General features: G+C 31.8%; 1 long non-coding RNA gene across 1 annotated transcript; it reads right to left on the bottom strand.

Moving 5' to 3' along the window:
• Window positions 1-14,099: 14,099 nt before the first annotated feature.
• On the bottom strand, window positions 14,100-15,888 carry LOC133038889 (uncharacterized). Its single transcript, XR_009688481.1, has 3 exons — window positions 15,758-15,888; window positions 14,805-14,867; window positions 14,100-14,343 (listed from the first exon to the last, which is right to left on the bottom strand). It is a non-coding gene; the product is annotated as an uncharacterized LOC133038889 (long non-coding RNA).
• Between the last annotated feature and the right edge of the window lie 404 nt (window positions 15,889-16,292).

Genomic DNA, 16,292 nt, shown 5'->3' with positions numbered 1-16,292 from the left:
TGTTTTTAATGCAGAAATCATATAGGAATATAAAGGTAGATTTTATATTTTTATCTTTTTTGGTCACTATGTATTATATTGAAATGAAATTTGATTATGTAAATATATTTATAGTATTTTGTATGAATTTGTATAAAATTTGGTTAATAATATCAATTTTTTTTTTAAGAAAAATTGATTTAATGTTGTGAAAGTGTGAAAAAATATGATTTTTTTTTATTGTTGTTGTTGGTGTTTATATGTGTGTGAGTGTTTTTTTTTTTTTTTTTTTTTTTTGAGATAAATGTGTGTTAGTGTGTATATATATATGTATTTGTGTATTTTTTTAACAATAGTATATATGTATATGTGTGTATGATTATATATGTATATGTTATATATATATGTATTTATGTTATATATTGTATATTTTTGTGTGTATATATATGTACAAATTTAGGTTAATAATTTTATTTTTCTTTTAAGAAAAATTAATTTAAAAAGTGTGAAAAATTGTTCATAGGTGTGTGAGTGTGTATATATATATATATGTATGTGTACACGTATTTGTGTTTTTTTAACAATAGTATATATGTATATGTGTGTATGATTATATATGTATATATGTGTATGTATATATTTGTGTATGTGAGTATGTGTATATATAGTGTATGTATGTGTGTGTTTATGTTATATTGTATATTTTTGTATATATATATATGTATGTTTATTATTTAATTTGATTTTTTTTTTGTGAATTAGTTCTTGAATTACCGTCTTGTTTCACCGCTGCCCGCTAAAGTCATACATCACTGCCGCTACAGCTATTGTAGACATCACAACACCAGCCACCGCTTCTTTTAGCTAGAGTTTAATGAGAGCGAGAGATTAGATAATTTTATTTTTTAGTTATAGAATCAAGAACTAATATTGTATTTGTCTAATTAGTAACTAATATAAGAACTATTTATTTTTATTATGTTATTGTGCTATTTTTTAATATAAAAAAGTTTATGTTTTATGTTAATATTTATTTTAATTATTATTATAATTATTTTTTATATATTAAATATTAATATGTCTAATATTACAAAAAATTAATTTTTTTTTTATGTAAAAACCTTTAGGGGCGACTTTGTCGCCCCTAAAAGTCAAAAATAGAATACTGACACGTCTTTTTATGGGTGACTTTTAAGAGTATTAGGGGCGACAAATGTCGCCCTTATTTTGAGGCGACTTTTTTGTCGCCCCTAATAGTATTTTTAGGCGCGAATTATTAGAGGCGACTTTTTAGGGGCGACAAGTCGCCCCTAATACTGATTAGGGGCGATATTTTATGGTTTTAGGAGCGATTATTGTCGCCCCTAATAATCATATTTGTTGTAGTGAGTTATAATTTGCCACTTTATTTCAACTACTTATTCTTCTTTCAATAATACCATATTTTCCAATTTCAAACCTATAAATGCTAAAACTATTTATTTAATAATAATAATTAATTATCAAATAAAATTGTCATTTATATTATTTATTAATTAGACCATACAAAGTCTCTTAATTAATAAATTAACCCCAAAACCTATTTTCTTCACAATTAAGCCCTTGCTTAGTGAAAATTCCTAAATAAGACATAGTCTAATTTTAGAATTATAATTGATTAATTAAAACCAATTAACTGAGTCTGCAAGCAGCGTTATCTCAACTAGTGAGAGGACCATGGGCCTATATAGCCGAGCTTTCAATAAGTAGATTTATAATTTACTAAGTAAATTCTCTAACTTATTAAGTCCTCCTTGCGCCACTATAAATTCAGAATTACACTCTCAATTAGATAGAATGCTCTGTATGTACCAAGATATAGATACGTTATGAATATCCATTATTACAATCCTAATAGTCAAAGATCCTCTATGGATGATCCACATCGAATAGGGACAAATTTACCGTTGTAGCCTTCAATGTATTTTATCCTTCAAGCACTTAGCTACCTATAAATGATATTTCAGTTAATTCATATAATTACTGAAATGAGGCCTCAATCATTTATGTCTATCAAGCCAAGCTCAAAGGAAATCATTGTTTTGCTTCTAAATACTTATAGAAGCTATAGATTCTATACCTATATTGTTGGGTCCGCCCCTTTTGTTGGGCTTGGACCAATAAGGGCTTAAGGCCCATTTTATTTGATTCAATTAAAAGAAAAAAAAAAGAGGCAGCAAGCACAAGAGTGCTTCGTGAGCAGCTAGGTAGAAAAAGAGAAAAGAAAGAAAAAGAGAGGGAAAGCTAGAGAGAGAAAAGAGTTTTGCCATTTTACTTTGAAGATCAAGTGGTTAATTCTCATCCATTTTAGCTAAAATTTTGGGTGGTGAATCCTTGCAAGGTGCTCTTCAAATCCACCGGTTCCGATTTGGCGATGGTCCTCTCTAATGTGCTCTTCTACAATACCCACTTAGTGAGACTCAAACTTTTCTTTTGTGTATCCATCTTTTGAGATGATGTTGATGATTGTATTGGTGATCCAAGATTGTTTAATCTTGATGTTGTTGTGAGCCTCTAGTTTTTCTAGAGAAGAACTTTGTAATTCCATTATTGAACTTTGGTGATAGTGGATGATTTGAGCGGACTACAGTCCCGTGGTTTTTTCCCATATTGAGTTTCCACGTAAAAATCTTAGTGTCTCACTTTTATTCTTGATTTGTGTATTCTATATTGCTTGTGGTGCTTTGGTTGATAGTTAATAATTGCTTGTTGTGGTGTTTGATAGTATCCCATTTTTGACATACAAAGAGGGAAAATATTGTGGTTAATTGCAATAGGTTTTCCCAATAAGTGGTATCAGAGTCAAGGTTGATTGGTGTTGAATTCTTGTGTGTTGTAAAATGGATGAGTTGGATGGAATGATGGAATGATGAAATTGAACTTATCAAATTATTCTACTTGGAAGCAATTGATGGAAGATTTGCTCTATTGTAAAGATTTGTACAAACCTATTAAAGGTAGTGAGAAGCCGTCTAAGTTAGATGATGAGGAATGGGAAGTTCAACATAGAAAAGTCATTGCCTATATTAGACGATGGATGGATATAAATCTTCATGATCATATCTCTAATGAAACTAGAGCTGATATTGTTTGGAAAAAGCTAGAAATTCTCTTTGCAAAGAGAACGGGTGGCAATAAGATTTCTCTACTTAGAAGACTTGTAAATTTAAAGTACAAGGATGGTGGTATATGGTTGAGCATACAAGTCAATTTCAAAGTCTTGCAAACCAGATAGTGGCCATGAAGATGAATATGGATGATGTGATGCAAGCATCATTACTCCTCAGTTCTTTACCTGATAGTTGGGAAACGTTGGTGATAACGGTTTCTAATTCCACGCTAGAAGGGACTTTGACTATGGATTTGGTCAGAGATAGCTTTCTTAATGAAGAGGCCAGAAGGAAAGCACAAGGTGAATCTTCTTCTTCCTCTGGGGTTCTTGTTACTGAAAAGCATGACAGGCGGGGACGAAGTCAGACTAAAAATCAGCATGGTTCTAGAAGAAGATCCAAGTCTCGAAAAGATATTAAGTGTTATCATTGTAACAAGCCAGGTCACTTAATAAGGGATTGCAGAATATTGAAAAGAGAGCAGAATCAAGGAAGGAAAAATGAGAAAGTGACTAATACAGTTTCCACAGAAGGTGATGTTGTCATTGTATGTGATGATGGGTGTGTTAGTCTTGCTACCCAAGATTGTAGTTGGGTGATTGACTCTGGCGCTTCATTCCATGTTACTGCTCGTAGTGATTTCTTCACTTCTTACACTACTGGTGATTTTGGCACTGTCAGAATGGGAAACAATGGTGCATCAAAGATTGTGGGTATTGGAGATATTTGCTTGGAAACCAGTGCTGGTAGCAAATTGATTCTCAAAGATGTTAGGCATGTTCCAGAAATTCGCCTTAACTTGATATCTACTGGAAGACTTGATGATGAGGGGTTCATAAACTGGTTTGGTGAAAGTAAATGGAAGCTCGCCAATGGTTCTCTTGTAGTGGCGAGAAGAAAGAAAGTGAATACTCTCTATGTCATGGAAGCTAAGCTTCACAAAAGAGAGATTAATGCAGTTCAAAAAGATGCAAACATTGATCTTTGGCACCAGAGGCTTGGTCATATCAGCGAGAAAGAACTTCAAACTCTTGCCAGAAAGCAATTCTTACCGAATTTGCAAGGTACGCCTCTTAAAACTTGTGATCATTGATTAGCTGGAAAAACACATAGAGTTTCTTTTCATACACGTCCACCATCTAGAAGATCTAATGTTATTGATTTGATTCACACTGATGTCTGTACTATGCAAACAAGTACTCTTATAGGTGCACTTTATTTTGTTACTTTTATTGATGACCATTCTAGAAAAGTTTGGGCTTTTGCTTTAAAATCTAAAGACCAGGTGCTGGATGCTTTCAAAGAACTTCATGCCAAGATTGAAAGAGAAACTGAAAGAAAGTTGAAGTGTGTTCGAGCATATAATGGTGGTGAGTACAGGGGTCTATTTGAATACTATTGTAGACTCCATGGAATCAAGCTTGAGAAGTTAGTTCCAAAAACTCCTCAACATAATGGTGTGGCAGAAAGAATGAACAGAACAATTGAAGAAAGGATTAGGTGTATGCTTTCCCATGCCAAGCTACCTAAGTCCTTTTGGGGTGAGGCTATGAGAACTGCAGTTGATTTAATTAACCTTTTTCCTTCAGTTCCTCTGAACGGTGATGTGCCTGAGAGAGTATGCAAAGGGAAAGATGTCTCATATGGTCATTTGAGAGTCTTTGGGTACAGAGAGTTTGTTCATATTCCTAAATATGAGAGATCCAAGCTTGATGATAAGGCAAAACCATGTATTTTCTTGGGGTACGGTCATGAAGAGTTTGGGTACAGATTATGGGATCCAGTGAACAAGAAGATTATCAGAAGCAGGGATGTGGTGTTTCTTGAAGATCAAATGTTTGAAGAGAGTGACAAAGTTCAGAAGCAAAAGTTCCCTCCTAATGTTCCTGTGAGTACTAGCTCAGTTCATTCACTCATAGTGCATGATGATCATGGGGTATATGAACAGGAAAACCATGAAGAGCATGTCAATGAAGAAGCAGATGAACAAGAAGATCGTGGTGAGAATATTGATTATGATGTTCATGATGATGGTGAGCCAACTGAACAGGATCAAGAAGCACCTCCACCACCACCAGTTGGGACTCCAGTAAGGAGATCCACAAGAGAGCGTAAACCAACTTCAAGATACAATCCTCATGAGTATGTAATGCTCACTGATGGGGGAGAGCCATAAACTTACCAAGAAGCCATTATACATGAGCACAAGAATGAGTGGGATGGAGCCATGCAAGATGAGATGGGATCCCTGCATGAGAATCACACATATGACTTGGTGAAGTTGCCTAAAGGGAAGAAAGCTCTCAAGAACAAATGGATTTACAGGCATAAGACAGAAAACAATGGCTCACAACGGTACAAGGCACGATTGGTTGTGAAAGGGTTCAGTCAGAAGAAAGGTATTGACTTTGAAGAAATATTTTCTCCTGTTGTGAAAATGTCCTCTATTAGAGTTGTTCTTGGTTTAACTGATCGCTTGAATTTAGAAGTAGCACAACTTGATGTGAAAACTGCATTTCTTCATGGTGACTTGGAAGAAGAAATTTACATGGAGCAGCCAGAGGGTTTCAAAGTCAAGGGAAAAGAGAATCTTGTGTGCAAGCTTAGAAAAAGCTTATATGGACTCAAACAGGCACTTAGACAGTGGTACAAGAAGTTTGATTCCTTCATTGTGTGTTTACAAAAGAGTTTTCTGATGATGATTTCATTATTCTCCTGTTGTATGTTGATGATATGTTGATTGTTGGCCATGATCTCAAAAGATTGAGAAGCTAAAGGAAGAGTTGAGCAAGTCTTTTGCTATGAAAGACTTAGGATCGGCGAAACAGATACTTGGAATGAGGATTTCCCGTGACAGGAAGAATGGAAAATTTCGGTTATCTCAAGAAGCTTATGTTGAAAAAGTTCTTGGAAGATTTAACATGAGCAAAGCTAAAAGCAATTAGTTCTCCACTTGCAGGCCATTTCAAGCTAAGCTCTAAACAATGTCCTGTTGGAATTAATTTTACCAGGATCTTAGATCTACTCACAAGTATGTTGATTTAACAACCTAAATATGAACTTCTAAAACGATAAATAAAACACATAAAAAGTTAAGAAACCTTACAGTAATGGCAGCGGAATAATGTGTCTCCTTCCATTCAGATCTCTAACCCATGATTCCTGTCTGTCGCAGAGTATTGTCAAGATCTGAGCCCGAATGTCCTTCAGATGGATGTGATCCTTCACAGTCTTCCAATCTATGATTGAGGTACTGTTTGCTGTGTGTGGGCACTTCTCTCTCACAAAGGGATTTCGAAATTCTCTCTCTTTTTCTCTCTTGATTTCATGTATGAATGATGCATTTAAAGAGGAAGAGAGGGGCGGCTATATATAAGGAAAAGGGAAGCTCAACTTTCCAAAATAAACAGTTTCCTCTTTTACTGAGTAATAGATTAACTGCCTTATTTGGTGTGATCCACCACTTTCCTATTACTGCTACGTTTAGGTTAGCAATTACTTGGCAATTAAAAATGAAAATAATAATTGGGAAACACACAACATGTGGCCGGCCATGGTGTGAATGGGCCTCACATGGGTTTTGCAGTTTCCACAATTTTTATTTCTATTTTCCCAAAAATGCCATTTTTCCAATTCTAACCATTTAAATGCCAAAACTAATTATTTAATAACTAAAATAGATTATTAAATAATATTGTCATTTAATATAATTATTAATTAGACATACAAAGTCTCTTAATTAATAATTAAACCTAGAAACCCTTTTATTTACAATTTCACCCTTACTTAGTGAGAATTCTCAAATTAGACATAGTCTAACTTTTAGAATTATAATTGATTAATCATAAATCAATTATAGAGTCTTACAAACAGTATGGTCTCAACTAGAATGGGGACCATGGATCTATATTGCTGAGCTTCCAATAAGTTGAACCGAATTTACCAAGTAAATCCCTAACTTATTAATTCCTTGTTGAATCCACTCTTAGAACTTGGAATTGCACTCTCAGACTTATATAGAGCATATTATATGTTCCACGACATAGATATGCTATCTCATTTAACCATTGTTATAATCTTAATGTGATTAAAGATCCTCTATGTAGATGATTTACATCGAGATGGGACAAATTTACCGTTTCCACCCCTCAATGTGTTTTGCCCCTTAAAACACTTAGTTACCTGTAAATGATGTTTTAGTGATCTAGTATATAGTCACTGAAACAAGAGCTCATCCATTTACTTCTATTTAACTAAGCTCGAAGGGAGTCATCACTTGACTTCTATACACCAGTAGAAGCTATAGATTCCATATTTATGTTCAGCACTCCCACTCAGTTATGCTATCATGTTCCCAAAATATACGTACCACCCTCACCCAAAAGTAGGCTTAACTAATAAATCAAAGAACATGAATAGCACTCCTGAGATTGAGCCTAAGCATATCAGGATTTAGATTCTTTGAATCTAAGATCAACTTCTGATATTGACTTGGAAAGATACAACGGTAAGTTTATAATATCTTGTCTAAGTTCAATATCGGTCCAGTCCAATGTATACTCCATACATTCGAAACTAGTATACTTTACCAATGTTCTGGAAAGAACATAACACTTACTCCAAGTGTAAGTATACTTCATCGTTGATTATCACAATAGTGTAAATCCAAAATACTGATGAACAGGGACTTAGTCTTTTGAATCATATAATCACAATCATATTTCATTGTATTGACAATACTGTAATTGTGAATGAATATATGTTCTGGACTTAACTGATTTTGTGCATATATTAAATATGTATATTAAACCATAAACATGTAAAATACATGTAAACATAAATCACTTCAAAATTCTAAATTGATAACTAATCAGATTGTAATGGGTTTTATTTAGGGCACAAAACCCAACAAACTCCCACTTGCACTAACATAAAACAAGTTGTGCATTACAATCAATATTTCGTCTTGATCCTCTGATCAAGTGTAGTATATTTGAATCCACCCATATTTCTGGAACCAGGTTCATAAAACTTATGAAACATCCTTAACTATATGCTTTACTCATCAAGGGATACTGAAATCCTTACTGCCCATTAAGTACATCTGAACAAACAGAAGACATATCTCTCAAATTTTAAAATTTGGAATTGAGATAATGCAGTGTAGAATTTTCTTCAGTAAAATAACTTTCTGGTAATTTCGAATTTACAAAGTTATGTGTATCTTCTCTGATGGAGCTTGAATTATTATAGATGAGTTTTTACACTTTTCTACAATAGCTCCTCCACCCCCAGAGTAACCACCATCTCAAATTCTTAATGAGTTGGTGTGGATATTAGGATTACTAATGTATAGTTCCTTAATATCTAACATATAGGTCACTTTCATAAATCTTTCTTAACTGTCCCCTAATGTTCCTCATTTGATTACATCTCAGATGGCTCCCACTCAATAGTAGATGTCTGGTTAAAATTTTAACCTCTTATTATTGTTTTTAGGGATATCTCGTTGTGACTTATTGTCTTAGTCTGAAATTGTAAGTTTCTTTAAGACTAGGTCATCAACATAGCAGTCTAGTATTTGAAGTGTAAAATACTTGCTAGAGATTAAGCAATCAAATTAAGATACCATAAAATTGTTATGAGGATTAGAAATCTTGACTCAAGTCATTCGAATAGACTATGCAAGAATTCTTCTATCTTCTTCTCATAATTCTGATAAGTTATTTCTATCCACGTGAATAGTTAGATTTGTTTTATCAGAGGTGTTCTTAAGTTCCTATCACAAGTGTCAACCAAATGAAGATGGGTAAAGAATTTTAATATTCTCCCACTCAATTAAGGTAGTGTGATACATTATCAAAGAACTTTATTGGTATCATTATCTATTACAACAGTAAATCTAAACTGGAACATATAATCAAGATCAAGGATTTATTCTAATAATAGCTAATTTATTATATTACTTCCATGTTTAAAATTATGTGTCACAAAGAGTACTGTGGAATAAAGTCCACCCCTAAGTATATAAAGATTATGATCCACCCCTAAAGGTTGTAGAGATCATGATTCTCTAAGTGTAATAGAGATTATGCGGAGTTGAAAATAATCCAGAGTTCATTAGACATAAAAGATCGTTGAAGTACATATTATTCTTAACTTTTTCTCCACCCCTATCAGATCAAAAGATCTTTTTATTAAACAAATTCTTAATAATTGTTTTAGAATTAACAATTATTCATAAACATAGAAATAATTTCTAGTGTTTATGTAGTAATAACTCTGTAAGGAGTCTAAATAACTATAGAATTTGTATCAATAATAAAAACACATACACATACAAACATAATAAATATAATAATTGGTAATTGATTTATAAGATAAAGTAATGAAGCTCAACTCATAGATTGCAATTTATTTGTAAAAAAAACTTTATTATAAATTAAAAAAAATTGTTTGCAATATTATGAGAAAAGAACAAGGAACAAAATCCCAAACATGAAATCCAAATTGTTTTAAAAATGAAACAATTAATTCAAAAAAAATAAATAAATGAGCTTCTTCTTTATCATTGACGACCTTCATCCATAATCCAGCTTTCAGATCCCACTCGCTAAGACAACATCCGAGTTTAAGAAGCTTGAGCTATAAGAATAAAAATAAACAGGGTTAGTAGTCCAGAATTAATAATCCAAATGGATAATAATTCACTAAAACACATCAGTTTATAAAGAAATACCTTGTTTCTTTGCAAGAAGCTTAGGACATTGGGGTTTCCAATGGCCTTTCTCATTGCAGTAGAAACATTTTCCTTTTGGTGTATCGCCAGAAGCTGCAACCTTTTTGTTCTTAGCTGCTTTCACAGCTTGAGCTCGCTTCTTAGAATTTTTCCACTTCTTCTTATTCTTGGATTTGGAAGTAGAGGCAACGTGTGCCTCAGGATTATTCGTCCTATTACCATTTCCAGAATTCTGAGGTTTACTCCCTCTCTTCTTGGGACCTCCAATCAAATTTTCATATGTCTGAAGGTCGTTGACTAACGTGTGAAAGTCTTGTTCATGACATAATTTTATGTATAGGGCAGAAAATCTGGAGTCAGACTATTCAAGATGAGATTCACTTGAGTAGTCTGATCCATTTCAGCACCATGGTTCTGGGCTTCCTGGAAATAACTTGCCATTTGGAGAAGGTGATCACGCACGTTCTGATGGGGTTCCATCCGTGCGTTGATGAATTTCTTAGTCGCGTCAAAGCGAGACTGGATAGATGCCATACTGAATAGCTCAGTTAACTGCGTCATGATTTCTGCAGCCATGACAGTGTTAGCAAACCTTGTTTTCAAGGTGTCAACCATGCTGGAAAGCATGAAGTATCGAGCTTTGTTGTTAGCATTCTGCCAACGCTCGAACTTCTCTTTAACAACTTTGGTTGCATTGTCACCTGGCTGTTCAGGAGACGGCTCAGTCAACACAAATAGGGCACTTTCACCTATGAGAGCAATATTAATGTTCTCTCTCCATTTTGGGAAGTTAGATCCATTTAGCTTATTTTCAGTTAACAGTGATAACATGGGATTCGACATGGCAATTCAGGATACTACAAAATAATTAATAGAAATCAATTATGGTTTAACACAAAATCTTATTCAGAAATTATTAGCACATAGCAAGTAGGAATGACTAGAGAAAATACTAAAAAATACAATCCTAAATAATTTCCAAGGTTTTCAACAAACTCATATCAGTGTCCCGTTTAGGCGAGAGTCAAAGCTATCATCCATTGAATAGAGTTGTCAGCTCATCTAAAATGACAAACATTCTAGCAACCTTTAATTCGATCAAAAAGAGAATCCGACGTTGTCCCGTTTAGGCGAGAGTCAAGGTCATTCTTATTTCATAAGCTTACACCATTGTTTCATACGTTTGTAAGTCTTATACAGCCGCCACCATTAGGGTGATCAATACTAATATAAAAAACTTACAAATATACTTATCTTTCGAGATTAAACGGTGCTAACTTGCTAATAAACGCTCCTCCATTAGGGAGGATAACTCACTAAAACAATAGCTATGTAAAATCAACAATGGAGATCGAATATCTTAATAATAATAAAGCTCATTATTTAAAAAGTATTTTCTTCTATTATTTATTTATTTTAAATATATATCTATTTAATTAAATTTTGAATTTAGAATAAAATTCTAAATAAAATTTAATTTAATATTTATAAAATTAAACTTAGATGGTTAAGAAAATAAAATGAATTATTTCCATCTTAGTATTAATTTTCTAATAAATATTAAGAAAATTACTTAATTTAAGTTGTATTAATTTAAATTAATTGGCAACTCAAATTAAATTTTCTATAAATATATATATATATATTGTATTTCGAAAAATTAAAGTATAAAATTATACAATTTTCGAAATACATTAAAAAATAAATTAATCTTTACTAGAAAAAATACTTCAAGCAAGAATACTATCTATCTAGATTTTCTTTAACTAATTAATTCAATTTCTAATAATATATTTTACTTCCTTTATTTTAAATTAATCATTAAATGAAAAAATCATTGATTTAAGTTGATTCAAAAATTAATTAAATAAATAATTAATTTACAACTTTAATCTATTTTTAAGACAAATTCAAAATCATCTTGCATAATCAAATGCAATTTCGAAAAATGATTAATAAATAAAATATATTTTGAAAATTATTCAAATTTAAGTTGTTATAAAAATACCCAACTTAAAATAATTTTCTATTTAATTAAATATCTTGAAAATTACAATATTTAAGTATCATGATGAAAATCAACTTAGATATTTAATTTTCAATATAATTAAATGTATCAAATTCAAGAAATAAATAATTAAGTGTAGAGAAGACTTAATTATTAATTTCCAGTTTAATACTAGGAAAAATATCCTTAACTTGAATTGTACCAAAATTAATTATTAAACAATTAATTTCACAATCAATGATATTTTCCTATTTTAAAATTAGAAATAATAATTAGTATATAAATAACTATCTAGAAAATATCTTAATTTTAACTAAGTATCTTTTCAAGATTTGGAAAATATCTGATTTAAGTTGTTATAGAATGAATCTAAAATAAGCAACTTAAAAATTTTCAAATAAAATTTAATTAAATAATGAAAATTAAGTAGTAATTTAAGGATATTCCATTTTAAGTTTAAAATCAACTTAAAAAATATCTTAAGAATCTTCAATAACCTATTCCTAGAATTCTTCAACTTAATATTAAATTCAAAAGATATTCCAATTTAAGTTAATAAGGAAAATTGGTAATGACTAATTTATAACTTAAATAGAAATATTTAATGAAATAATAAAAGTAAATTTCAGAAAGAATGTAGTTAGTTAAAATTCTTTATTTAATTAAATACAAGAAATACAAATAGTTTATCTAGAAATAATATTCATCAAACTATGTTTTTCTTAAATTAATTTTAAGGAAGAATGAAATTAATTATGTTGCTAATCAATTTTATTAGGTCAACTAATTTAATTAACCTAGCACATTTATCCAAATTAGGCAAATGGGCCTTCACAATTGGGGTTGTTCATGTGAAGGGGGGGGGGGGGGCTGGGTTCGGTATGTCGTACCCACTTCTAAGGCTCCCAACTCTCACATAAGGCCCAAAAGAGAGGAATTTAACCTTAAAATGAACAACTGTTATTAATTGAATAGGCCCATTAACTAAATGAGCCTAAATAAAATTTATCAATTTATGACATTTTATTTAGCAACAACAACCTATATGTGTCTATAACAAAAATTAAACATATAGGCTCACACACGCACACAGATTTGGATGGACCTTATCATGTTACTAGGTCATACACAGATGAAAGAAGAATGTAAAGTTTACCTGTTACAAATTATTTACTTGACCTATTGACAATTGAACCAAGGGTTAAAATCAGATTATTGGATCTGTCAACAAGTTAACCATGGCAATTTAGATCAAGCAATAATAGGTTTTAGAAAAACTTATAAACAATCTAAAACACATACTCCTGCAAAAAGTTAGATTTGGATAGTTGGATGTAGTATTTATTTAATTTTAAAATATTAAATATATTTCGAAAATATTAAAATAACATAAAATTTCAGTTTTTAAAAAATAAAATATAATAATATTTAAAATTAAACCTACAATTTTGAAAAATTACGTTTCAAGTAACCTAAATATCATTTCAAAATAAATTTGCTAACTTACCTTTTAAACTTCATGTTATTTAATAAATTAAATATTCAATAAAATAGAAAATGATAAATACATACCCTTTTCTGATTTTATAATTTAATTTAAGTAAAAATAACAAAATTTAAAAGTTAACAAAAATATCTTATTTCCTTTTTTAAAATACCATGATTATAGTAATCTTATTCTAAATAAGGTCAAAATACTTTAAAAAGAAATATTTTATAAAAAAATTTGAATTTCCGACCTTAAATTTAAAAATAAGATAAAATAATCAAATTTTAAAGAAAATAAGGAAAGAGGTAAGCAAAACTTGATTTTAACCTATTTTCAAATTCAAATTACACTGATATCTAAAATAAATTTTGAAAAATCAAATTAATTTATTTCTGATAATTAGATTTGAAATATGAAAAATAAAATCAAACTACAAAACTTACACAAAAAATGGGAAGTTAATTTCATGAAATAGCATGAAAAATCGAAGAAAAAGGAAAAAAATTGGCAGGTGGTACGGACAGTATGCAAACGCGTAATGGGGGGAAGCAGCCGAGAAAACTCGGCGCAAGCACCCTTGGGTAGGATTTCTGCGCGCGTAGGGAGGGGTGATCACCACCCTGATTGTAACGCCCTAAGATTTAGGCACGCTACCCAATATGATTAAGAAACCCTTATCCCCTAAACGGAATTGGTTTTAAAATAAGCGCAGAAATTAAACTTTAAACGAAAGCGGAATGAAAATAAACTTGTAATAATTTTAACCTTACAAACAAAAGTTACATATTTCGGGATCCCAAAAATTATTTTACAAAATATTACAAGTCTTTTCTCCTTAACCGACCTAAGCGGCAAAATAGAGTTACAAAAGTTTCAACACTGGTAGACCCCAACCCACTTGGTCTAGTGTAGCACGAACATGTACATACATCGCCCAACTCCCATACTCATGGCTGATCAGAGATAGATTTACCCTTTCCTGCACAGTAGAGCACCCGTGAGCCAAGCCCAGCAAGACACTAAAATATAACGTTAATCATATATAACTCATCACATAAATAATAATGCCATTTCATATTTGTCTGTATGACACAGACCTGCGTGTTACGCTCACACGCCTATTTATGTCTATGTGGCATAGACCTACGTGTTACGCTCACACGTCTAATTACAATAAGGCCTTAGAACGATTCATCTCGGTTCTAGTTACCGAGTCCAACCCGATTATGCCTTGAACACATAACCCTTTATTTCAATATACATCTATATACATCATGGCATAACAATTACATATTAACAATTCACTTGGGTAATAACCCTAAGCCAATAAACCGCTCACTTTAGAGTAATAACTCTAATCCCGGTTTCTAGTTTCTCATATAAATCACATTCCGTATAAGCGTCATTGCGCATATCTCTATGTGCTAACTACTGTCTTACCTGATGTCCCGCAAATATGGAGATTCCAAATCCCCGGGTGCTCTTGACCAAGTGCCGGTAATCCTAGTAACAATTCCCGGATACACAAGTATAGGGTTAATCCCAAAATCCATTTCCATAAATTAAAAACTGGGCATTTAAATTCTAGATATTCAGATAGAGCTCGGAACGAGCTTTCCAAAGATATAAAGAACGTCCCAAACGGAGTCCCGAGTCAAAAGTTATGACCAAAACAATAACCCGAAAAAATACAATAAGCTGCCAAAAATGGCCGCGGCTACTGGGTTTAAAAACCAGGAAACCCTGTTTCCAGCCACGAAAATGCATCCAAAAATACCAATTTTCATGCTATAACAACCCACAGTCATACCAAACTTTCATCTAGCATAACCCAAGTAATTAGGGGGGAATTACACCTAATTCACTTCCAACAACACCAAAAACCAGCAACTAAAAATCATCAATTTCAGCAAGCTTTAACTAGAGCAAAAATCCCAAATCAAGAGCTTGCATAACCATAAAAAAAATATCAGCATCTTTACACAAATTTATTCTCAATATAACCCAAGCAAATGCGTTAAATCCTCATCCATGCATAAAAATTCAGATTATAACAACAATCACATAAACACAATTATCAACAATTCAACATGACCTATCAACATCAAGAGTTTAGAGCTTAAATCTAACAAAATTACTTACAATATTCAGCAAGAAAATGTCAACATAGATTTCAAATTCTCACATTCAAATCTCCATCTAAGCTTCCAAACATTCAAAGCTTAGCTACTAACAAAATATTCAAACTAGAATTTCACCAACTCATATCAATTCATACCCATGCATTTCAAGAACACCTACTCATAAAAACATGCTTCTTTTTCTTTTCTTTTTTTTTTTTTAAATTCTCATTTCAGCAACAACTCAGAAATTAGAAATGGTAGGAGAACTACCTCAAATCTAAGCAAGAGCAAATCCCCAAATCTCCAAAACTAAGCTTTCTTCCACAAGCAATTCACCACAAAATCAAAGCTAAAAAAATGAGTTTTTGAGAGAGGTAGAGGCTGGCTTCTAGGGCTGGAGTAAAATGCAGAAATAAAATCTCATTTTGCTTAATATTTCCCTTTTAATGAATCATAACCCAAAATACACAATTACTACATTGCCCTTAGGGCCAAATTCCCATTTTCAAGCATATAAGGGTAAAAAAAAAAATAATTATCACATTTCACACACTCAAATAATAAATTTCAGATTTCTTGTATAAAAATAAAATGCCAATTAAACATCCCAAAATTGTATTTCGGCCCGAAACCCGGTTCGGCTCGAAATACCCGGTTGTGACTATACCGCCCCAACTTGTCAGAACACACCTGAAAAAGGACACACCAGATATACTATATAATAATATAGTTCATAAGGACATAAATAAATTAAATTCACAGTTTTACCCTTCTCGGGTCAAAATTACTAAAATGTCCCTGGCTC

The sequence above is a fragment of the Cannabis sativa genome, chromosome 6 (assembly GCF_029168945.1).
Source record: "Cannabis sativa cultivar Pink pepper isolate KNU-18-1 chromosome 6, ASM2916894v1, whole genome shotgun sequence".
In the NCBI taxonomy this organism is placed as follows: Eukaryota; Viridiplantae; Streptophyta; class Magnoliopsida; order Rosales; family Cannabaceae; genus Cannabis; species Cannabis sativa.
The sequence above is the reverse complement of the archived record's forward strand: the minus strand, read 5'-3'. Positions and strand labels throughout refer to the sequence as shown.